Raw genomic sequence first — 26804 nt, 5'->3', positions numbered from 1 at the left:
TTTTTCTCAGAGGCAGTGTAAAAAGGCAGGTTAAAAACTAGTCAATGGATAATATTAGAATAAGTATAGTTAGAAGCACGAGACAATTGATAAATGTTAGAATAAGTGTAGTTAAAATCACTAGACAATGGATAATGTTAGAATAAGTTTAGTTACAAGCATTAGAAAATTGATAATCTTAGAATAAGTGTAGCTAAAAGCACTAGACAATGAATAACGTTATAATAAGTGTAGTTAAACCACTGGACAATGGATAATATCAAATTAACATTGGATAATAAAGGTAAAAACCATGAGGCAACACCCGAAGTAAAGTTGTTTTTCAGGAGAGGGTGTGACATGGAGGAATTTCAGGGTAAGTTCCTAACAAGAGCAATTTTCTTATGATAAATATGATTTCTTGGAAACAACAAAACTTGGTCGTGTTCGATTTCTGATCTCGATTCAAGAAGTTCTGGGGCTAGAAGTGTCAGTCTATTTATTTTAATATTTTATTTACTTCATTTTAACATCTTCACGCTCACGAATAAGCAAAACACGCAGAAATGCAATACAAAATAACAAAAACCAACATATCAGAACCGTAACAGACATAGGCGTTGCCAGAAAGTTTTGTAGGGGTGGGCTCGGCCCGTTTGATAAGACTTCAAAAAAATAATTATTATCATTATGGTGATTATTATTGTACAAAAATAGTAAATATTATAAACCATTCTATTCCAAATGTATTATTTTTACTACTACTACTACTACATGATTATCATTATTACAGCCTTGCGAGGACTTCCCGTCAAATAGTAATTCTGTACAACGGATTTTCATTATTCTTTTTCATTTTTACAGTAAGTATACTAATACGTACACATTTCGTGCAAGAAAAAGATCTAGAAGTTAGGCGGGAAGTCAGAAAATTTATGTTGTCGGACTTCTCACATAAAAATATCATTTTTGAAATTTTGAAAACTGGAAACATTTGTTCTTTGAATTAAATTATAAAATATGAAAAAACAACATAGTTCTTGCATTTTACACTATTTTTTTTCGATCTAACGCATTGTTTACTTTGCTTATTCTGTTCGTATGATAACTGAACTTTATTGTTATGAACAATAAAAAGAAAAATCTTTGTTGCTTTTTTTTAAAAGAATGAAATTAATGATGCCAATTTCTGGGAGGCATCGAGGTACCAGTTCGAATCCCCCCCCCCTCTCCCGACGACCATGGAAACAGCTGTTTAAGCAATGCGAGGTTCAAGATTTGGAACGAAATGGCAATGAGAGCAGCTGTATTTAGCTTGGATGGAGTTTTTTTAAGTAACACTGCTTTCTTCGAATGTATATAAAAAACATTCAAAATCCTGACTCAGGCAGAATTTATTGTAAAATAACACACTATAATAATAAATGATATATAATAACCGGTGGCGCAACAGCCCGCGAGGGGCAGGGCCTACCCATACCAACTTCCGGCCTCACTCCCACCCGCCGAGATGGGAGATGATCCGACCAGTTACGGGGTTACATGTGGTCAGCACAACGAACCCCCAATAGGTTTCTATTACCAGGTTACTCTATTTATTCGTAACTCTCCAATTTCTTCACGATGGTGGGTGGCCACCAGTTCGATACACAGGCTGAAATAGGAAAAAAAAAAGTTGTTAGCTTCCACCATGCGCGCGTCTCGTAGCCGAAGCATGACGCAATATTGTATTATTTTACACTAAATTCTGCCTTGGTTAGCAGTTTGAGTGTTTTATTAAATAAATAAAGCCATCCATATTTCTGTCCGGTCACTGGAACTGTGGATTAAAGAGCAACGCCTGCGAGGACTAGATTCGAATCCCGGCCGAGACATGGATGCTTCCCACGATTTTTCTATTTCATCCTTGCACATCGGCGTCTCTGTTAAGCAGGAAAGGTAGAGGTGGTCGTAAACTAGGAGATAAGGCTAAGTCTCGGCTGAAGTGTACATTTACATAATTCTATTAGAGAATCGGAATGCAATAACCGAGATTGTGCACTTCTCCAACCCCAAATAGTTTTTTACGTTATACTTGCTTATGGATATGTAAAGAATTCTTGGTCTATATCAAAGGCACTATCCCAGCATTAGTTTGGAATAGCTGACGGTTTAAAGCATTAATGGAACCAGAAAAATATGAGTAGGCAGACTTCGGGAGCAAGATTTTCTGGGAGGGATCATATTTAATATACTCCTAAATATCATACAAAAAGCCTTATTCGGAAATTAAAGACCATTCATACATCTCGTTTCCTTATTGGCTCGAGGGCGTTAGGGGCTGGGCCTGCCTACCGGAAGGCGTCCGTTCACTGGTTCGAAGATCCCTATAAAGAAGGAAAATGCTCTACCTTTGTGTTTCGACTAATCAATTCAATGTTTCGGAATTTAAAGGCTGTCTCTTTATTTCTTCTTTCCACTCATGTACTTTCGCAAATCATTTCCAGAGCCTCCCCGATTATAACGTCGTTGTCTTGTAATCAACTAGTCCCGGGTGGTGTCGGGAAAAATGCGCCCGGGAAAATTGCGCTCTCGCAATAAAAGTGGGAAAAATGCGCCCTCCCAAGAGTAACCACAGTGAAAAGTGGGAAAAATGCGCCCAGCACACACGACCTTCACCAATATGATAATAGGTTGATTAAAACAACCTTGACGCAGCTTCCCCTCACATTTAACACAGGTTTGGGACTGTCAGGAAAGATAATTTTTTTAAAAAAAAGTACAGTAAAAATATTCTCTTTTCTGGCGTGTTTAGAAGCTGGAGATGATGTCCTTTGTCATATTTTTTTTTACTTTTGTAATTTTTATTTAATATGTTGTAATTTTTATTTTATTTGATTAAAGTTTTTATTTACATTTGTATTTCCATTTCTTGTGACCTCCGTTGACGATCTTTTACTCCATTTTTTGGATGTACGCCAGACTTCTGAGGCACTTGGTAAGGTCCTTGGGTGTGCTTGTTTTGTAAGTACTTGTATGTAAAATTTTGCTAATCTGTTCATCCAGTTTTATGTACGTTCGTTTCCTCTTCGTTCCTTCCAAACCGATGCTAGCCCTGTCATATTTGTATCCGCTGTATTCCGCTTCCTGCTCAGCGTCTTCAGAAGGGTGTAGAATTTGGGATGAAGTCGAACTTTCTCCTGCAGCTTATTGTTCAACCTTTCGACAGCATTGTTCGTTCGGTGCTTTGCATCTCCACAGTGCCACACATCAACTGGCGTATTATGGATTAGGAGCCACCCATCTTCAACGTCCTCCCGGGGGATCATTGCCAGAGCGCTGCACATGCGGACATGAAGCCTTACTTCTTCGTCATTCTTGTAGTCCGGTACCAATCCAACGTCTTGAACTTTGCGCCACAGACACTGATTAAAGTGGAAGTAGCATCCCTTGACGGTACAAGTCGGGAAGTTTGAAATGAGGGAAGAAATGCAATCATCTTCTTAGTCAACCATGATTCTTTCTGGATTCCAACTCGGTAAACATTCCTTCATTTTCCCAAAAAGTAGGTCGTAAGTTTCTCTTTTTTTGTTCGGCAGGAAGGCGAATACTACTGGAGCGATGTTAGTCTCGTTATCTGTACTGCCAAGATCTGCGTGGATTGTATAGAGCTGGGCGAACTGCTTGCTACACGATTTGAAAGTCCCGTCCATGAAGAACTGATTGTGATTCTGCAGTATTTCCCTGCCTTTGGAGCTACAAAAAACTAGGATTCTCTGCTCGTCTCCTTCATCTACCAAAAGGAAACTTGAACTGTCGCCCATTTTCAGGTCTTCTTCAGATAAAACGATGTTCTGTCTGGAATTCGGGTCCCGACGATCTCCTTGTGCCTGCCTCCTCACACAGTTCATGCTGCGTTTGAAGCTGGAGTACACAGGAACTTCCGCCACGAGGTCGAATCCTTGATTAAACAAGGGACCCATTTCTTTCTGGTAGAGCTTAGACATAGATTCGTCACCTTCTCTTGCTCGCTTCTTAGCTGCCACTCGCTTAATTGTGTGCTGGGCGCATTTTTCCCACTTTCTAATGTGGTTACTGTTGGGAGGGCGCAATTTTCCCACTTTTATTGCGAGAGCGCATTTTTCCCGGGCGCATTTTTCCCTGATTCTCCCGGGTAGGATACCAGGCATATAGCGGTTCGGATCGCACTTTAAACTGTAGGCTGATTGGTTTGGTTTATTTTATATCGCTTTTCTGACATTTTTGGCTAATTAGGATGAATGATGATATGATGAAATTGATGAAGGGACACTCAGAAAGAATACCGATGCCCTGGCCGGGATTCAAACACTGGACTCCTGGCATCGTATCGCGCTGTGCTAACCACTCCACCACGGAGGTGGGCTTTAAACTCTAGGTCCAATCCCGATTAACATTTCACCACAAAACCCCGTGTAAAATTCCTTTTTTTAAGCTAGCAGTGATATTCCTGCCTCAGACTGAAATTTCTCCGATAAATGTCACAAATCCCCTTTCTCATCTTAAAATTACGTGTGCCGTTTAATACACACACACATACATGAGGAGTTTTCGCTTGTTTTAAAAAATGCAAATTCAATTAGAGAAGCAAATCGCTTCCCAAATGTATACAGGCAACTAAATCGCGAACTTTACAGGATTTCAAATGTGAATATTACAAAATGATAGTTTAAATAAGCATAGGTGTTAATTTCCCGGTTTATCCCGCATTTTATGCTTTGTTTCCCATTCATGAATTTTTGGACTCAAAGATTTACCTTTCTTGAAAAATATATCTCTGCAACCAGAACTGCTACAGTCGTTTCCTACAGCCAAACGAATTTGCAGTTTCTCTCCGACGAGAATAAGTTAGTATCCTACGCGGTATGTAACACGCTTCGGCCCTAGGTACGACGGGTTTGCATACCCTTCAAGGAAAGTTGCAAATCAGAGTTTCATTGTCTCCAGCAGACGGAGGAAGAGGCTGTCGTCAGATAAAGGTGTTCCAGGTTCAATTCTCAACGAAGGCATATTTCAATGGTTCGGTTGACCTTATTGGCTGGTTGATTTGTAACATGGTAGAACGAAGTATGTGAAAAAAGAAAAAAGAAAAGGAAAAATACTCGTACGTGGCTTTCATCAAAGACACTATCTGATTGATCTTTATTATTTAGTGTCTGCCACTTTTGCATAATCGCGACGATGAGGATGGCCATCCATGGCCAGAACGGGATTCGAACCAAGGACTCCTGGCGTCCGCACTGTGCTAACCACTCCGCCACGGAGGTCGGCGACGAAATATAAGACCCACTGCTAAATTAACGGCTTTAGTGATAGGAGTCCACTTTATGCTTAGATAGGCTAATCGGGACTGAAACCGCCGTTTAAAGAGGGGGAGGGGGCACCAAGAACGGAGCCCTTTAATGTGACGCGAGAGTGTTAAGCAATGCATTTAGGAGCAAGCCGTATCACATGGTAGTTATATAGAGGAGGGTCCGAAGCAGGAATTCAATGATCCTAAATTTACCCTTACACCCTCGTAAATATGAACTTGCACTCCCAGACGAAAAAGTCTGGATGAACCTGGTACCGAGTCAAGACTATAGTCTTGGCCTTCACTAGCTCGACCTTTTAAAGACAGGGACGAGAACAAGAACAGATCTTTCAAGGCTTGTCGAGACTAGGCACGACCACTCTTTTTCAAAAAATTCAAAATCGCAAAATCCTTTATTCAAAAACGAATTTTTATAAATAAAAAAAATGGGAGATACAAAAAACGCTTTTTTTTTCGAGCAACGAGAAACAATTTTTTCTTTACAAAAACAAAAATCGAAAAATTCAGTTTCGAAGTTTCGCGTTATAAGGTCGAGTATTCAAAACTTGCCACCTTCGGGTAAATAGAGCATTTCGCTGCCATACGACGGGATATCGTGAGTTAAATTGTAACACACAGCCATACACCCTTTTTCGGCTGCTATTCCCAGCGATGTAGGTATCGGTTGGATCAGATGTATGGTCTGTCGGATTTGTTCTTCTCATACGATTTTCTCTCAATGGTGAACAAACCAAGTACACACTTTGAAATGTGTGTAGTACGCGTGTGCTTCTAGATACCGGCAATATGCAATAATTTGCAAGGAAAATAATATTTTGAAAATATAATTTTACTTGTTGGCCTGACCTCTCCAGGAATAATACACTTCAAGAAGACGAAATTTTTAACAACTTCTAATGATTCCCACTTTGTAGGAGCTTTAGTAGCCACATTGTACGAATTGGGACACGGTTATATGATAAGAATGGCCACTCTTTAAATTCAAAATCGAAAAATCCTTTTTTGGAAAACGAAAAAGAAAGTACGAAAATTATTTCGTAAAACAAAACATTTCGAAAATAGCGAAACACGAAAAATTTCACTTTTGAAAATCTAAAAACATTTTTTTCGACATCCCTTGTCGACACTAGGCAGGCATTGAAAATAGAGAAGACACTCGGTCTCGTTTGATGAAATTTGAAAACGAATAGTAGTTCGAGAAATAATTCTTCTCCGTTTCTCCCTTTTGGAGCAAGAAAGAGAGAAAGGGAAAGAAAGAAAAATGATGAGAAAAAAGAAACAGTAGAAAAGGTAGGAAAAAGGAAAAGAAAGAAAAATTAAAATGTGAGAAAAGAAAAAGAAACAGAAAAAAGGAAGAAAGAAAAAGAAAACAAAGAAGAAGGGGGAAAAGGAGTAAAAGGGTGGGATCTGGCCCCGAAACGTCTGTGGTCACTTTGGAAAACCTGGAAGAAGTCAACTGGTGACCCACTTGATGACCTATTATTTCACTTTTTCAGGCATATTGGTTGCACAGAGTCAATCAACATTGGTGGAAATTATGAACCTGTTGATTTTTCGTGGATTCGTAGCGTCGAACAGGAAAACGTTTTCAAGTTGTTTACCTCTGTACGCGTTGTACACACCTCACCACTCACAAGACGAGAGGGACACATCCACGGCTTATCCTAAATTCGACGTGGGATTCCTGGCAGTAGCGCATTATTCTAGCCACTCCGTCACGGAGGCCGCCGCACCAAATTGCATTCGAGCCACTGCGTATAACGTGCCAGGGACCCCTTCATTGCATTGCCAAAGTGCTGTCCGGCTGTTAGGAAAATGTTGAACATTCGGGCATGAGCCAGCGTGACATGTAGTAAGGCTATGCGAAATAGCCGAAACAAAACTAAAGCAAACTTTCTAAAACTCGCGTGAAACGAACCATTAACTAAAAACCAAAATACACTAAATAACAAGCAAGACCTTCAAAGTTCGAACGTATGCGACTTGAACCCACGAACATAACACTACCTAAGTTGATTTGATTGAATTGTCCACTTTACGCACAGAAAGGCTAATCGGGATCGGACCTACAGTTCTAAGTGGGATCCGAAACACTGTTTAATGTGCCTCCACCGGGTATCGAACCCGGGACCCCACAAGACTACGTCGTTACCACTACACCATCGGGGAGGCCCTGCACTGCCGAATTGAACATTGCAACACCAAACCTGAACGAGCACGGTGCACTGCGAGGAAGTGAAGTTGACATTAGAGTCAAGTGCCTTGCGGAAGACAACAGCCAGACTGATCGTCTTCTTATCGGGCGAGGTGACTTGTGGTCATCGTTGCAAGTCCCATCGTCGCTGCTACCGACTTTCCATCGCTTTTCTGCCACTCTTGGCTGGACCGAGTTGGATCCGAACCACTCAAAGAAACAAGAAACACAGAAACAATATTTCTGAAACCCACGCGAAAAAAACTAAAAACAAGAATTACACTAAATACGAAGCAGACCTCCAAAGTTCAAACCTATGCGAAACGTAAGCACTACCTAAATGAACATTGCAACACCAAACACCAACGAACAGAATCCCGCACATCAAATATCAAAAGACGATTTCACCGAGTTCTTCACTAGGAGGTAAACAAACAGAAGAGTCCACAACTTCCCTCATCTTATATATTCCCAGCTGACATACATATCATGAAAGTGCAGCCAATAAATAGACAATCAACACCTGTGCAAATTTCAGCACGTCATTGACAACCTATGAGAAACGAGATTTCATCCAGTCCAACTTGTAATTCGCTGGTTCTCAAGACGCGGGTTCAAGTGAACTGTTGCACAAGGTTGTGCGGTTCCTCCAGGGTTGGCAGCGCACACAGGCTTATCAGAAGAGTTCCAGAGTTTCAACTTTTCTATTTTATGGTCGCATCGTCGTGTGTGCACCGAATTTCTATAATTACATATTTCCCTTTGGGTGTAGCCATTCAAGAATTATAAATATCGGCCAATTATCAAGGTCGGACTACAGGGTGAGCCAAAAGTTACTGACCACCTCTTATAAAATGAAAGGCAGTGTAGATTGCAGCAATTGGTCATGGTAGTAATATGTTAGGCCTAGGGGGAAACTTTTTGGTGCATGTCATGACAACGTCCGCCATCTTGGATCCAACTTCATTTCTTCAAATGGAAAGGGGGGCATGTGATGTATGATTTTGGGCTAGAACTTCACCAGAAATTCAGTGGTAAAGTCAGATTTATGAAAACTTTAATGATAAGGAAGGTATGGGGCATGTGAAAGTGATAATTACGTATCATTTGCAGGTGCTGAACCATTCCATTGACCACAGTCGAACGAATCCAGATCATCAAGCTGGGGGGGGGGGGAAGAGGTGGCCGTGCTGTAGCTCGTGATTTCAACGAACTGAACCCAGAGTCGCACGTTACAGTTGCCACGTCCCGGAGTGGGTGACACCAGTCCGACTTAGGCCAGGGTAAAGCATGAGATTCTCAGGGCAACTAAAACGGATTGATAACTTATTTTGGAAGGAGAAAAAGAAAACAAAGGAAACACTTGATTAACCTACTATGGAAAATACAATGCACCGTATATTCTAAGTTTTCATATTACATTAAATTTATATACAGGATTGTATTTAAAGCTGTCTCTTTGTTTCTTGGTCACATATTTAATCTGCTTGAAGGCTTCTTCTTCTTCCTTATGGTGCCCGACCCTGTGGCCTAGTGGTTAGCACATCGCGCTGCGACGCCTAGGGTCCCGGGTTCGAATCCCGGTCGGGCTTGGTTGTTTGTGAATGTCCATTCATCAATTTCATCATTTCATCACTCATCCCCATCTTCGCAAATTAGCCAAGAGGCACAAAACGCGAAGTAAAATAAACTAAATCAATCAATCTTCCTTATGGATACGTGATGGACTTCTTCTATTTCGCTAACAAGCTTCTTCTTCCATCGTTGATTGGTTAATGGACTACTTCTTCTATCGTTGATTGGTTAAGAGACATCTTCTTCTATCGGCTGATTCGTCTATTGATTAATAGGCTTCTTCTTCTCTCAATTAGTTAATAGACTTCTATCAATCGTTTAATAGACTTCTTCTATCAATCGTTTAATACACTTCTTCTATCAATCGTTTAATAGACTTCTTCTTCTATCAACTGGTTAATAGGCTTCTTCTTCTATCAATTAGTTAATAGGCTTCTTCTTCTATCAATTAGTTAATAGGCTTCTTCTTCTATCAATTCGTTTAATATACTTCTTCTTCTATCAATTCGTTTAATATACTTCTTCTTCTAGTCGGTAGTCTTCTTCTTCTTCTTCTACTAATCAATAAACTTATTCTTCTATTCGTTAATAGACTTATTCTTCTACTTATTCTTGTATAAACTACTTCTTCTATTATTTAATATACTTCTTCTTCTATCGATTAAATTATATGCCTTTCATATAATTATTCTTCTAATAATTATATCCTTTATTTACAAAAGGTCCTATATCCAAATTCATTCATTTATTAAACATTGGATTGATTCCCGTATCTTCCCTGCTATATTTCCCTTCTTTTTGGGCTTTGTCCAAGATACAACAATAATTCAAATCAATATTTTTTGCACGATGGTTTAATACAAGCAGAGAAAAGGTGTTAATCGTCCCGCATGTCCCGCGTTCGGCCTCAGTAACAAACCTTTTCCTGCTCCCACAAAAATAGGCAATAATTAGGCTGGAGAGTTCAATTAACTAACCGATCTCTAACTACGCACTGGTAATGATCAGGCTGGAAAGTTCATAAAACTCCTTCCCACTAAGACGGTAGAGATGTAAACTTGTAATAGCTTTTTAACTTCATTAATCTTTACATACAATCGCATATGCTGCACGTGTCATTCATTTCTTTATCTCGCCTTTATCCATCTCCATTGTTTATCTCAGTTCATAAACTTATGTAAGCACAATTAATTTCAGTTTTCCTAAACACTTTGATTCAATTCGCGTGTACATTGTTACTATAATCTGTGATTCTAATATTTCTTCCGCGTGCTGGCATCTATAATTCCTTATTTCAATCATTGGCCATATGGTTTACATGTGCGGGTACGTAACACAGTGTCCCAATTGCTGACCAGGTTCGAAGAGAGCGGTACAGTCCAGGACAAGCCACGATCTGGTAGGTTCAGAACTGCCACTGACGAAAGAACAGCTACGGCAGCGCTAGCATCGTTTGCCAAGTCTCCGCAGCGCAGCACACGTCGAATGTCTGTGCAATATGGTTGGTGCTGGGAAGGTTATGGTATGGTGTGGGCCGGGATCTGGGAGACACGCATCATTGGCCCATTCTTCATTCATGACAATTTAAATGCAGAGGGCTACTTGCAGTTGTTACAAAAAACACATTTTACCGTCAGTTTTGACGGAGGATGGCAACTTTCCCTCATATTTTCAGCAGGATGGGGCACCACCTCATTATGGGCGAAAGGTTCGTCACTATCTGGACCTCCAGTTCCCTGGTCGATGGATTGGTCAACGTGGACCAGTGGAATGGTCTCCCCGATCACCAGATTTGTCCCTTCTCTATTTCTACCTGTGGGTTCATGTTAAGTCATGTATGCCGAAAAGATTCGGGATGTGGGTCACTTGGAGCAACGGATACTGGATGCCTGTGCACAAATCACCCCTGAGATATTGAGAACCGTCTCAACATGTGCAGCATGTTGAAGGACAGCATATTGAACACATTGCGTAACTTTCATTGTGTAACTTTCATACACGTCTGTCCATAACTTCCTTATCATTAAAGTTTTCATAAATCTGACTTTACCACTGAATTCCTGACGAAATTTAAGCCCAAAACCATACCCCACATGCCCCCTTCCCATTTAAAGAAATGAAGTTGGATCCAAGATGGCGGACGTTGTCATGACATGCACCAAAAAGTTTCACCCTAGGTCTAACATATTACTACCATGACCAATTGCTGCAATCTACACTCACTTTCATTTTATAAGGGGTGGTCAGGGACTTTTGACTCACACTGTACAGTTTGAGCAATAAGAGAAAAACCCTCTGCCTCTGTCGTCGAATTTTCAACCGCAAGCGAGGGGAGAGAGAGGCGATGCAATCAGCTGCTTGCCATGTAATCCTGCCCCTGCGTTGCCAGAATGTGGGGAGTTCTTCAAGACATCATCACCACCTTTATTCAGCGCAAAGCGTTCGCAACATCACGGGGAAAACTGTACACTCAACGGCATTGTTTTCCACAATGTGATTATCGTGAATTGAAATAAAAACAACAGGCAGAGGACAATATCTGCTTCGCACCAACATAATTCCATACCTTACAACAACATAGGATGTAGACTAAAGAAGAATTAACATAATCGACAACTTGTCTATATTTTTGCCGTTGACTGTACAACGAACTTGAAGGAGCAAATTCTCAATATTGCAGTATTGTAGGCGCTCGAGCACATGAGAAGGGAAGCGATTGGGGAAAAATAAACTGTCCACTTTAGTTCCTGAGTTTGCCGCGGTTCTTCTCATCTTGGTTGAGCGCTTATATATGCATGCTTTTCATGTTGAATATTTTCCGTTTGCAACATACTACATCTTTACGTAAAATATTATATTGGTGCCCTATTCCTTGCTTTCGTGGTACTAACATTCAAAATATGTTCCAAAACTAATTTCAAATATGATTTCGCCAAACATTCAGTATTTTTATTTGTCTGTGGCTAGCCCGTCACTAACTTTCACTTCAACTTGTTTTAAATCATAAAAAGCCGAGACCATTCTGAACGACGGTTCACTCATCACTGAATTACCACCGCCCTCTGTACGATAACCATATACCATCTAGCGACGTGTCCACGTACTACGGGTGCCACGTTCTCGAGACATACAACCATATTGTGGTACCACAGTTTTTGCTATCAGAAACAAAATATACTGGCCATGACTTACCCGCCAACCCTCGTATTTTTCGTAATATTCGGGTCATTTTCTTCATTCTTGTAATCATTCTACATTATTTATCAATATTTTTAAAATAAATAATTTTCATTTAATGGTTGCAGATGTGTATTTACTACCCCCAGAATGAGATCTCTGTAGTTATAAAGTAAGCACTCCTAGAGCCCGGCGTTATTTTAGCTACAGCCGGATTGCGCACACTTTTCCGGTTTTATCAATGATATCTGATAAGCCGTTGACAAGTTGTCTAGTGTTGCCCACGAGACGAGACTTTGGCCTGTCTCATCTCGTGGAAGTCTCGTGGAAATGCTGTCTCATCTCGAAAATAGTCGTTTGTCTCATGACACATGGTCAATCTCGTCTCGTCTCGAATTTTTAAAAGCCTGTCCCGTCTCGTCCCGTGGACAACACTAAAGTTGTCACAATGTACAGGATTGCGCACAAAAAAATGAGACGATGTTGTCAGATGTAAAATGTTCTCAAGCCGTTCACACTTCTGTTGTGTTTGTTTGTGTGTGTGTGTGGACTTACACGTGTTTTTGCTGGAAAGGTAGCATTAGACAGGCATAGAGGATGAACCTGATTGGTGGACTGGAATGTAATGGTCGGTATATCTCCTTATTTATACCGAAGGTCACGAGCTTCTATTGACAGAAGTGTTTGTTGTGCAGTCGTTAACCTAACCTAACCTAACTTTTGAGTTTGAGTAAATTGGTATGACAATTGCATCTTGAAAACATCAATAGTGACTTACAGTATTATGTAAATTGGTATGAAAATTGTATCTTGACTTGCTACATTTACTGGTTAAATTATATTTTATATTAAATCCTCAAGAGATTTACTATTTTATTTCTAATTTCTCTCTCTCTTCTTGTCTAAAGAAAAAAAACAATTTTGCACACAGACTTTAAAGCTATCAAAGTGGCAACGTTCGATCAAAATCTGTGCGCAAAACAGGTCAGTAAGATTTGTGCGCAATTCTGGATTTAAAGTGTGCGCAATTCGGTTGCGGCGGTTATTTTCATGTCTTAAAACAAATTCAAGTGAAAGTTAGTGAACGGTTGCCACAAATTACTGAATGTTTAGAGAAATCGTATTTGAAATTAGTTTTGGCAAATGTTGGTCCCACGAAACCAAGGGATAGGCCGCCAATACTATATTTCATGTACAAATAAACGGAAATTTTTCAACATGAAATTCATTCGTATTGACGCTCTGGCAAGATGAGAAAAACCCTGGCAAACTCGCGAAATAACGTGGGCAGTCATTTGTTTTCTCAACAAAATATAGATATGATTTGCATGTACGAATCAGACATACATCCGTTTGATATGTCTGAAGAAGTTGCCCAATAATGTAAATATTCCTTTCTTTTAAATATGCCAAAGTCTCGTGCGAGAGCAAGAATCTCCGACACTAAGTCTCCGTCTCGTCTCAGTTTTTACAAGGCCGTCTCGGCATCATCACTAGGGAAAGGATTTTAAGGTGAAAAAATATGGTCGGGAAAGTAAAGAAAATGTTCTGAAATGTTTTCAAAAAGGTGCAGAAAAAGGTGCTAATAAAATGCCATTATTGAATGCTCTCTTTTTCTGCGCCTTCTGTATATAATGCGCGCGGACCGCGTAGAGAACTGTGGTTATATAATGCGCGCGGACCGCAGAGAGAACTGTGGTTATATAATGCGCGCGGACCGCAGAGAGAACTGTGGTTATATAATGCGCGCGGACCGCAGAGAGAACTGTGGTTATATAATGCGCGCGGACCGCAGAGAGAACTGTGGTTATATAATGCGCGCGGACCGCAGAGAGAACTGTGGTTATATAATGCGCGCGGACCGCAGAGAGAACTGTGGTTCTGACGAATAGGTTTTGTTGAAGTTTGCGTTTTCTCTCGCGGGTTTTGCAACATTATCTTGGGAAATATTGGGGCCGCAATGACTATATAATGCAATTTCATAGCTCTCGTTCTGCTGCACAAAATGAGACTATAGAATTTTATGTAGCTGCTCAAGAAGAGTGAAAATCATTTATTTTCGTGTCCAATTTTTTTAACAAAACATGAAAGAAAAGGAATGAAAATGGTGCTGAAGAATCAAAGAGGGGTAAAAAGTGGATAAATGTGCTAATCTCACGAAAAGGTTCAACAAAGTGTGTTCATTTTACTTGATTTCATGCCCTAAAATACATATCTCTAACGATCGGCATGAAAACAGCTATATTTTTGGAAAGGTGCTGCATCTTAAAATCCGTTCCATAATCAACACTATTCTGGTACCTCCCCGGCCCCCGCCCCCTTCGACTAACCTGACGCCTCAATATCTCGCACCTGATGCAAACATCCAATTGATCGATTCACCGATATAATTTTCAACCATCAGCAACAATAAGCGTAAACCACGACAGTAGTCGACTCCCTTCCTTCTCTCTTCTAAATTACATGTTCCCACGCCGTGGCAAATGTTTTCGTTGTTCAGCGAGGGAAAAGTATCCTCGTGATTTTTCTCGCAGCGGAACCTGGCAACACTTGCCCGCCGTCTCTGCTACGTCCTGCAGCAGCTTCATTCGCTCAGCAGGACTGCAAAGCGAATCACCGTCAGCACAGACTCTCTCTCTCTGCTTATGCTACAGAGAATATGTCAGCCTGCGTGCTCTTAGGGAGACAAAACATCCTGTGGGATGTTACTTTGAGCTACTGACACAGCCGCGTGCCCAGTGGTGTATTCTCCATGTTGATTTTTTTAATACGTTTAACTTTAATATATGAGAATCGCTCATATTACACAAACAGGCACGTATGTAGAAATATACGTCTGGGGTTCCGAACCAACTGTCTCAGAAATAGTAATAATAATAATATTAATTAAAATGTATTATTCTTAAATACTGCTTCCTTTTTAGAAGTCAAACCTATAATTTACCATCGTTTTCTGCATTTGTCGTTCTTTTTGTTAGGAATGCTGCGCCAAAAAGGGGGGATGTGGCCCCCTATCCCACTTTGAGCACTCCACTTTGCAGTTACATCGCAAAGATGAGGATGAGTGATATGATAAAATTGATGAAGGGACACTCACAAAGAACACCCATGCTCACGCCGGGATTCAAACCAGAACCCCAGCCGTCGTAGCGCGCTGTTATAACCACTCGCCCTGGAGGTCGGCAGAATCCGAGTAAGGAAACAGACCTCCAATCATCTCTATTGGCAAGCGGAATAAGAAAAAGTAAGTTAAAAAAGGTAAAGTGCAACCCTGTACTTAGCACCACACCATGAAGGCGTATAGAGTATGTGGGAGTAACGGCCAACACTTTCTTCATCCGTGAGTGGGGGTGATGTGATCAGCATCACGCCCCCCCCCTGACCGCCTTTACACCCCAGGGTACCCCAGGTACCCATGTCGTTCGACACTGAATGGGCGCCGGGGCCGCTTCCAACGATTTAGAAAAATTCCCGGATTTGAACCGGCCGGGGATCGAACCCGGGACCTTTAGCATGGTAGTCAGACGCGTTACCGACTGAGCCACCGTGGCCAACTAAGAAAAAAAAAGAAAAAAAGTGGTTGTACGAAAGATTATGAGACTCAATACGTAATTTCAACAATTCCCTAGTCATCAGCAGATGTTTTGTGAACCACAAGTTGTCTCATCTTAAAGTTGTTAGGATTTTTGCGGGGGCGGGGGGAACAGCAGTACGGAAGAACGGAACGTAAACAAGACTGGTACATACAATCTTCAGCATAAAGTGGACTCAAAACATTGCTTTTCTGTTGCAAAAACCTGAGTGTCGGCTCATCACTTAACCAACCAATATCCCTTAATTATGTATTAACAGCGACAATCCCTTGCCGCCCCCCAACCCCTTGCTCAGTGGCACACGCGCATTTCGCCACAGCCTGTAACGATGTATGCTAATTGAATGAGAGCGTGCATTTTCAATAGCAAAAATCATTAACGGACTTACCGGGGGCACAGGATGTCTAAATATTATATAAGTGTTATAGAAGTGATGACATCATTACATCCCAAGTTCGAGCAGCATAGAATAGAATCGTGCAATAATATCCTTTTCCGGACCGTGAAAGAATGCAAAGAAAAAGTTTAGCACAAATAGGCGATACGGTACTGGATCTATTCGAAACTGAAATTTGCCGCCACTGAAAATTGAATCCGAGATATCTGTATTACAGGGCGATAATGTTGACATACGAATAGCGCTAATATACGCCAGCAGAAGAAGTGACGTCGATACTCGGTTTGCTCCCCCCCCCCCCCCCGCCAGAACTGATTAAAGAGGCCCTGTATAAATAGAGTCTCATAATTATTCTCTTCAGTTTGTAGTAAGATGGATTTTTATACGTAAAGAATTCAGCAACATCAATTTGCAAATAAATAATAACAACATGGTTATATTTTACCTACACTGCAATGAATATTATAAAACTCGTAAAGTAGAAATTTTCTGTACCTCACTAAAACATGAGTCAACTTCTGATTCTATTTGCTATAAAGGCAGACTCTTGCACCACTATAGACATTGCACTGTTTACGCATATCATTTTGCGAAATACTGTGTGCATCATCGTCAGCACTTTATTATTATTTTTATTGGTAAAAAAAACAACATGTGTTTGACACTCGAAAAACAAATAGGAACCTCTTGGATAATAGACGATTTCCTCAATTACAGTGTTATTAATGTTTCGTATTAATTTTGATTACTTTTATAGTGGGTAATATTATATACTCTCTAAATTATGGAACACAGGTCCCTTAATCATCCTTGCACCGCGAGGCCTACAAGTCCCCCATGACCGCTGCTGAGGAAACTTACAGAACCTTGTCTTCTTTCCTAAACATCAGTTTTCTCTGCAACTGATATATATTCTTTCAGTCACAGAATGGCTTACGATTATATAAATATGAGAATCCACTTCCGTCATTCACCACCAATTTCCACCATGTGTAAAAGAACATGGTATAGAGAGATAGTGAGAGAGATTTACGCTAATGAAGATCAAGCAGAAATGTGTAGAAGGTTTCCCACACAAACATACAGGTAAGGTAAAGTTCCCCGTCAGGTCTTTCTGATATTTGTGACAGTTTTGATCTAGACATTGAATTCTCAAATTTAAGTACTTCCATTCTAAATCATTGTTAATTACACGGTAGAACTGCTTGTGTTGCTTCACAAAAACGGCCAACGCTCTCTGTATCAACTGATCTCAGGCTCGGTGGTTTTGACGGAAGTGACGTCACCTAGTACAGTTCGAAAGCGCCAAGAACAGAAGCACGCAAGTACGCAGCTCTCAGCACAGATGGTTGGTGACTAGGTCACGTGATATCCACACTCGTTGCTCATTTGTTTTGAATCGCGGAGACAGAAAGCCAGAAACACGGGTTAAATATGCGTTATGGGTCAGCAAGTTGGTGATTAAAGTTCTTCTAATGTGTGGAAATGTATGTGTACGAACATTTGAAAATGCTATGTGATTTCTATGGTTATAAACAAGTGTTTAAAACGCGAGGTAAACAACGTGTCCTTAGTTCTATCTACTGATCGTATTTGGCGCTGCAGTCGAAGTAGAATTCGAAAGGCTTTGACTTCCAGTCCACGACATCAAGACCGCACTCCAAGACCATACTCGGATGATGCTCGCTTCAAGTACGGTCTTGCACCTTTCGGACACGGCCACAGCCTTCCCGATGCGTACTTGTAGGCATTTTTCAGACCGAAGCAACACGTAGCACATGTCGCTTGGGAATGAACTAATCAATGTCAACATTTCACACCCCAGCAGCATGACAAGTCGCACAAGCTTGTTTTGATTGGTGGAATAGCAACGCGTGTCGCTTTGATATGGAATCTCCAGTAATGTCACCGTCTTGAAATATGCAATTGCAATCTCGATTAGCTTATCGAAACGCAAAGTGTACACGAAACAAACTTTGCAATCCCGCTCAGTAGTATAGTATAGTATGTTTGCATTTAATCTGTAGAAGATCTACATACGTATTTCCAATGTTATATCCCATTATATACTTATTCTGAGCTTATGCATATTCTGTGTCCCTTTGGAAAAATAATTCTGGATCCGCGGTTCGCACTGAATGATGTAAGTTCAATTATAAACAATGCTTCATCCTGTATTCTAACTTACAGCCTTGGCGTTGTGGTAATACCGTCGACTTGTAATCAAAGAATACCAGGTTTGATACCTGGTCGAGACATACAGTGCTTCGGATCCAATGTTAAAAATATAGGGTCGAGTTCTGATTAACCTAAATGTACTTAAAAACAAACTCAAACCCTGCCGACCTCAGTGGCGGAATGGTTAGCACAACGCGCTACGACACCTGTGGTTCTGGGTTCGAATCCTGGCCTTGTCATGAGTGTTCTTTGTGAGCCGTCCGCGGGATTTTTTCCCCCCCAGGGGGGTTGAGCAGTGTTTAAAAGTGGGGAAACGTGATGTGATGCTTTCCCCAAGTCCTTCTCTAACCCCCCGCTCTCTGTAAAAACGGAAAGCATCGGTTGAATTTCTTTTACCGATACCATTATTTATAAACCCCTCTCCAGAGGTTCGTTCATCCTTCCTAGTGACAGGTTGAAAGCCAGCACAAGAAGTTCTGCATACATTTTTTCCAAGAAATGCTGAACAAACCTCACCCTCCTGGGAGAAGATGATCAAAGGCAGGACAAAGTGAAAGCTGCTCCCAAACTTCTGGGGTGCGTCAAGTATCTGAGCTATGCTCGCTGAGCAAGATTTTCGCTCGTTGAGCAGACCAATTACTCCACGATGGTTGCTCACTGCTCATTGATCAAAACAACACTGCCATCGTCTGTGATTGCGCGTTGCAAAACTAATAATGTTACAAAAACTATTGCAAGTAAACTATTGAACTTACGTTAATGAAAACAGTCCAGAATGATCAAGGAACGCAAACAGTTTGTACGCGTATGTTTTGTTAAGCTGAGAGTTCATATCCCTGCCGCCAGGCGACACTCAAATCACTCACAGTGTTTTGTGCAATCTTTTGGTCCCCAAGATCACCGGACCTTACACAGTGTGAATTATTTTTGTGGGGTTTCATCAAACACAGGGTATTCGTCTCACCGATGCCGCATGATATCGCAGCCCTAAGGGAGCGTAAAGACACTATCGATAGGCCCATGTTGATGCAAGTGTGGCAAGAACTAAATTATGGTGTTGATGTGTGCCATGTCACCCGTGGTGCACACATTGAACATTTGTAGGTGTAAAAAAACCTGTTTTGAGTTCCTCGTTCATTCTGGACTTGTTTCATTAACGTAAGTCCAATACTTTACTTACAATATATTTCTTGTAACCTCTCACTTATGTATGAAACACCCGGTATATGGGACATTCCAGCGTTACGTGTGTGACATTTTACACACAAAAGTAAGGGTCTAGACATGAGATTTGATAAAATATTCATAATGAACTGATTTCCTCGTACTTTATGATGTCCGGTAACAAATGAAGTAATCTTGGGTATGATGGCATTGCCTAAATGAGTCGAAATAATTAACGAAAATGGGTTACGTGTGTGACGTTTTAAAAGTGTAGCAAAATTTGATTTTATTCGACTGTCAAGCACATAGGGTACAGATGATAATAATTTCTTTGTTGGTGAAACCTGTAAATTATATATTTACAAACATTTAAACCTTAAAGTAATTTAAAACAATACAATTTCCAGGTTAATGCATTTTGACATTTACATAAGAGTAGAACCACTTTTCGTGGAATGACCTATATGTTTATAGGTAGATAAACAGAGGGGGTGGCTTTGGTAATATTCTGAGGGGAGGGGGACAAAATTTGTAGATGGCACTGGGGAAAAGTATGCTTTTTCGCGAACAGCTATACTAACCACTAGACCAAAGACGATGACAGCCTGTAGGGTATGTGAATATCAGGCCCGTAGCCAGGCAGGGGCCAAGGGGGGGGGGGGCTCACGCCCCTTGATATTAGGCAAAACAATTTTCTGTAATTGTTTGCAGTGAAGAGTAAATTCACAGAACATGAATAACAACTAATACATTTGTTCATCTTATTTATAAGAAGTATAAATAGGGGCAAGTATTTACAAGGTTGTCTTCTCTAGACTCTAGAAGGTTCTTTCACAGGGCAGCTTAGCTTCTTTATCTGTATCTTCGCTGCCCCTGTCGCGACCTCCCGTTTAGACAAATTTGTGACTTTGATGTCATCGTGCAAATTCCCTCCGCATCCGCGTCAAAGGTCAACAGATCCCATGTTTTGGAAAAGAAGGGGAGTTCCATTGCTTCCGCCGGGGGTAGAATGTATTGTAGGCACTATGACTGAATATTGTGCAATTTTCTTGTGTGATATAAATGTCTGTATCATCAAAAGTACCATGGGATGGATGATGTCAGTAGCAGTTAACACTTCAAAGAAACGATGTCTTAAAAGATATAGAAAAATTTAGTATTTGTATGATATTTCTAAAATTCATGTAACTTAATGACATCCACACACATAATTTACCTTCATTTAATACTGCTAAACTTTTGAAAATTGGACTTGATTTACAAAGCCCTCTGATAACCCATGAGCCCCCCCCCCCCCCCCCGGAAATCAATTCTAGCTACGAGCCTGGTGAATATGTGTTACACAACATTCGCTTCATGTCAGTTCCACCCCTCCCCTCAAGGAAATGTTTTGCCACGCCCCCATCCTTTGGATTCTATTTCAAGTCTTCCCCCTCCCCAACATTAGCGCATCCCCCCTCTCCCCGCCTACTCATCCTCCGTCAGAGGCAATGTGACTCAGCACGTGTTCCTCCCACTCCGACTCGGGCGTCGACAACTGCATTTTTGTCAGCAACACGATCGCCAGGGTTGGCAGGACACCGAAAATGAACCTGAAATTGATCTCGTAAAAAAAATGTTTCTTCGAGCTGCATTTCTACCACCTTAGGTTAAGCGAAACGATGACGAGGATCAATGATTGTTTGGTTTGTTGTTTTAAGTCCACTTTATACACAGATAGGCTAATCGGGACTGGGCCTACAGTTTAAAGTGGGATCCGAACCACTATGTATCTTCACAGGGATCGAACCCGGGACCCCTTCAGGATCAATGAATTTTTGAAATGGATACACACGTTAAACGTTCGTGTCTTACCAGGACTCGAGCCTAGGATCTTTTGAATTGCAGCACTTCAATACTGTGGCAGGGAAACTCTTATGAATCGATAACGAATGAAGTGAACTTGTTGATGACATAAAAGTTCCTTTAAACACCAACTTTATTCCCAGATAGGCTAACTGCGATTGAATCTACAGTTTAAAGTGTAATATGATGAATCAATGTGCAAGGTGCATCCACCGAGCATCGAACCCGGAACCTCTGGATTATAACATCAAGGCGTTATCATTACTCCATCGGAGGGAGGAAGGCGGAAATATAAGTATTACAACAAAAAAGCATGAAACAAAAGACTAAGGTCTTCGAGTGGAATTGGAAATTACGAATTTCAATAAAGCGCGGTTGTTTTAAATTAAGCATGCTACGAAATATATCTTCCTTGCCTTAGGCGATTCCACGAAAAATCCTTTCACCTATCATCCAAAGTTAAGAATTTCAGTGTCGTAGAGCAACTGCAAAATTAACTGTCGATAACGTTAATTCTATTGCAAAAAAAGTAACTGTGTTAACAGTTATACCTACTTGCTTTTAAAGCTGTTACTTGCAAACTCTGTCTTGCACACGGTCCAACTTTCGGAGAAGGACGTAGTGAAACAAGTGTTCTGGTTACGAGTCCTGGGCTTTGGAAGGATATGTACTTTTATCTACTTTATGGAGTTACTGAATTTAGCAGCTGTGGGATAAATGCGCAACGCATCTATTCAAGCTCCGTATAAAGTTCAAGTACATTCCCCTTGTTTGCCATCTGCAGTGGCTAGATGGGACATTCTGAGTTCTTGATCTGACAACACTGATTCCAATAGTTTGAGCATGTGAGGGCTGCCAGATCAGCTGAGAGTCTAAAAGAAATTGCGTATGAAGAGGGGAATTGTTCAGCGCTCTGAGAAAACATGCGCCACTTTATTATCTACCTAACCGAGAGGAACATTGATCTAAGGCAGGGGTTCTCAACCTGGGGGGCGCGCCCCCCTGGGGAGGCGTTGCAGAATTTCAGGGGAGGCGTGGTGAGCAATGAAAAATATATACATGAATTTACTTTTGTACATCAATAATTCATTACGCCTAGAGGGAAGGGGCGTGGACTAATTTGTGGCCACAAAGGGGGGCGCACGCCCAAAAAGGTTGAGAACCCTTGATCTAAGCGATGAAGTAAGAACACACTGAAAGTTTTTCACTTTTTGACTGGCAGTGGTTAGTATTTGCATGTCGAGACAGGACGGGTTGATGGCAATTATGATCCCCTTTTTTGTGGGACATTTTTCTTGCAGCCAATAAAAAAGGGGGTAAAGTTATTGCCTGTGCATTGCACATGAAAAGTTATGGAGCTTGGAACCCACACGTGATCAGCACCGCGCTCTGACCAGCTTTAATTTCCATGGGACAGGGGTGTATATTCTAGGCTACCATTAGGCTATATGCGAACATATAAGTCAAAAAAATAAACTACAGAAGAAAAATCTATTAGAAAATATGAATAAAATTGTTCATTATAATGAGAAGATGATAATGCTTCAGGAGTTAACAACCTGTTTTCTTAGGACTTTGTAACCTACCTGCCGTTGCCATGGCAACGCGGCTTCTCTGAAGACGCAGTTGACTAAGCGAAATGGGTGTGTCTAACCGTATATACACTCCTGTCCCTACGTGGGCCTAAATTTCTCCCTTCCTCTATAGCCCAGGACCTAGCCCACTGCCTCCTTGGTAACCAGTAATCAGAGCATATGAGTGAGCCCCAGAGCTGATTTATAAAAAAATACCGTCCGGGGAAAATCCAATCTGAAATCGGTGAACTTGATAACCTAATCAGAGCCTTCTGGAAGCTAAATACGCAAAATACGTTTCTAATTCTATGTCTGTACAGACGTATCATAGATGAAGAGAAAATCACGTGGTACAACTCTGAACGTTACAACACTACTGACAATTATCATCACAGACATGGCGCAGTGGTAACGTCGTTGCCTTGTAATCAAGGGGTCCCGGGTTCGATACCCGGTGGAGGCACGTAGATGTTCGGATCCCACTTTAAACTGCATGTCCAGTCCCGATTAGCCTTACTGTACATAAAATGAACTTAAAAAACCAAATCAACCAACCAATATGTCAACTTTCGTATGCACTTGATCAAGAGGAAAAAAAACCCTCTGGCACTGTCGTAGAATTTTCAATCGTAAGGAAACGAAGAGAGCGTGGGCGATGCAATCAGCTGTTTAGTGTAATCCGGCGTTGCAAAACTGTGCGGCGTTCAATACATCGTCATCGCCTTTATTCAGTGTCAAGTGTTCGTATCATAATGAATGTGAGAACAATACACAGCGAAAGCAAAGACGCAATATACTCGGGCACAAGCGAGAGGAGAAAACAAATGTCTGTCCACTTTAATTCGTAGGTGTTCTTCCCATTTTGGTTGAGCTGTACTTCGTATGCGGGGTAGAACAGCGGGGAGGGGTTACTAGGCGCTTCTATTTACACCATAAGTTAAACTCATTTGGGAAGAAGTGAAAGAAATTCTATCCCGCACATCTCGTGCTTGTTTCTGCTTTAAGTGTTAAATGCTTCACCTTGAAAGGAAGAAAATAAACACGTCAGGACTGACAGATGTTCGCAATTTACGCAACGCGCTTTGGGACAACAGAAAAGTCGTGACGTGTCGCAAGAACAGCGGAATTTTTGAGGGATGTACAGGTCACGTAGTTGAAATTCCTTGCACACGTTTGTATGTAGGATAACGGTACAAAACAATTGACAATCTAAGACTTTATTCTTTGCAATTACGTTTCCTCTTTCCAGTAACTTCGCCCAAACTTGCCGTCTGAAATTGATTTTCCTACTACGTTCATTTGGACACAAAAACCGCGCAAATGTTTGCTGACACGTTCAAGTAGCCATCGAGAAACAACGTGTGACGCAAGAAACTCTGTTTATCTGGTTCTGAAGGAATGAAATTTGTACCTTACGTCAATACTGCTATTTCTTTCTTTACGGCCAAGCAATCTTTAATACGCCTTTTTATTTCATATCCATACGTGCATTATTCACAATGTGAACGATATGCATGTGCCCTATCATAAGGCATTCAAACAATGACGACGTAGATTGCGTAAACTACGATGACGTCATATACACGGGGAATCGTTCGTTCGCAACAATAACAACAGGAGGCGACTTCGCTTTGATAGTGAGATTCTTATCCTCACAATATTGCTGGTGTTGTAAATATAATAGGTTAATACTAAAGGGCTCGTACAGTTGTGTGCAAAGATAACTGAAAAATAGACCATTACCATGTAAAATTACTTTTTCAACGACAAGAAGTTCCAGAATTCGAACGAAAACTCCATCTTTGAACCAACAGGTTAATTCCACTGGATAAAAATAGAACAATTTGTATACTAGTAACTTTCCACACGAATGTGCATGCGAATAGTGACAATACCATGGGTTTTCCCGACAGCTTAGTGGCTACGCCTGTCACTTGTTAACAAACAATACCCAATGTAAAGAAGAAGTACAGTCCATATTAGGCTCTGTCCATAATATAGACTTCAAAAATAGAAGTTGCGAAATTAATATACAAAAAAGTTGATTGCAAAGAGAACAGTGAGTTTGCCCACCTACTTGGACCAATGCCAAAACAAGAGTAAGCACATGGATATTTCGTTATTTTGTCCCAGATAACTTCCCATTGTTCTTAAACTGTAGCTGAAACGTTAAACCTAAAAAGTGGCAGGAACTATATAAAGTTTCTAGTTGGTGGCTTTATCATATACACAATAAAACAAATATTTATAGAGAACAGCAAGTTTTGAGTTACATGACAGTTAAATGATGACGCTACGTACATGACTGACTAATCCAGAACTGCTACGGCTGATTCCAACTCGCAACACTACACAAAACATAACTAATTCACAAAAACAGACTCAAGTTGCTGCATTCCCGCCTCTTCACGTCGCAGCTAGCACCGAGGCTCTTCCCCTTTCCTCCCCAACTGCCAGAACAAGTCTTTCCTTTCCTCCCTCGCCTGTCGCGTGTTTTCCTCAGCCGCCGCAAGGAGCGCTGCGGTCGCAGCAGACGACACGTAATTCCAGGCGCCAAGCTGTCGATGAACCAGAAGAAATTTTCACTTGTTTTGCTGCAGAGGATAAAAATGAGTATTCAGTATCTTCAACGGTTTTTATAGAAATGTTTCTAAAATAGCTGCCAGGTGGTTAAGGCGTCGAAGAAATGGCTTCCTACCCTGTGACGTAAGAGGAGAAACTGAAAGAGCAGTTTTTCTTGCCCCTAGAAAAACTGCGCGAGGAAAAAAAATCGTGCTCACTTGTTTGAAATACCAGACGATGACGTAACGAAACTAAGCAGAAGAGAACAGAATGCAACTGTTCCCGGAGTTGCTCATAAGCTGCGTTACGTACATGAACTGATAACGGAATGAAAAAGAAACTCAAATAGCTCCATTGCACTGTTATCGTTCTACCTTTAATGCAAACATACCCAACCTGCTCTCACAACTGATTCGTCATTGACAATGTCATCGCAGCACTTGAACGAAATGGTTTTATGTGACACAGTGCCAGAGCTGTGCATTCAGATAGTGAATCTTGTATTTGAATTTTTGTTCTCTCATCTTTGATCAATCGCGGCGATGACTGAATGATTGATTTGTTTTATTTTATGCCGCTTTTCTGCCACTTTTGGCTAATTGCGAAGATGAGGATGAATGGTGATAAAATGAAATGGATGAAACGAGCAAACGACAATCACAAACACACGAGCCCCATTTTATTATTATTATTTATTATTATTATTTTTGTAACGGCAAGACCCCTAAGCGGCAGCCTTCCCCACAGATCATACTCACATAAATTAATCTCAAATCTCTTTTCATTCAGGACAGACGAACAGAAACATCCATATCTTAACCGGGATTCGAATCCGTGACCCCTAGCGTTGTTGTGCGCTGTACTAACCACTCCGTCACGGAGGTCGGTTTAGCGATTAGGATGAGTCATGATTAGATGAAGTTGATGAAGGGACACTCAGAAAGAGCAGTCATGCCCAGGCCGGGATTCGAAACTGGGAACTTCAGAAAGTCGCATAATGAGTCATTCCAAAATGTATATTTTGAGTTTTAATAATTTAACATTGCTTGTCTACGGTTTAGGCTAATGGAAAGTTTCTCATCATAGTCATCAAAGATACACTTCTACTTCATGTTTATATTGGAATTTGCCTGTTACATTTTAACAGGACGGGCCAACCTGATTCTCGGTGGGCCGTGGAATCTGAAACACTGAAATATGCATCCGCCTCAAATCTAACTACATTTCGAATAAC

The 26804-nt window shown here is 40.9% G+C and overlaps 1 protein-coding gene across 9 annotated transcripts in view; it reads right to left on the bottom strand.

The window, feature by feature from the left end:
• The window catches only part of nej (CREB binding protein nejire), a 149410-nt gene extending 123952 nt beyond the window's left edge, over nucleotides 1–25458 (bottom strand). For all 9 annotated transcript variants that reach the window (XM_083134257.1, XM_083134259.1, XM_083134258.1 and 6 more), the window contains exon 1: nucleotides 25310–25458. The gene's annotated coding sequence lies outside the window, so the exon portion shown is untranslated. The remainder of the gene's footprint in view (nucleotides 1–25309) is intronic.
• Nucleotides 25459–26804: the final 1346 nt, after the last annotated feature.

Source organism: Lepisma saccharinum, chromosome 13 (assembly GCF_977018435.1).
Source record: "Lepisma saccharinum chromosome 13, izLepSacc3.1, whole genome shotgun sequence".
Classification (NCBI taxonomy): domain Eukaryota; kingdom Metazoa; phylum Arthropoda; class Insecta; order Zygentoma; family Lepismatidae; genus Lepisma; species Lepisma saccharinum.
Note: the sequence above shows the minus strand (reverse complement) of the source record. Positions and strands in the feature narration are given on the sequence as shown.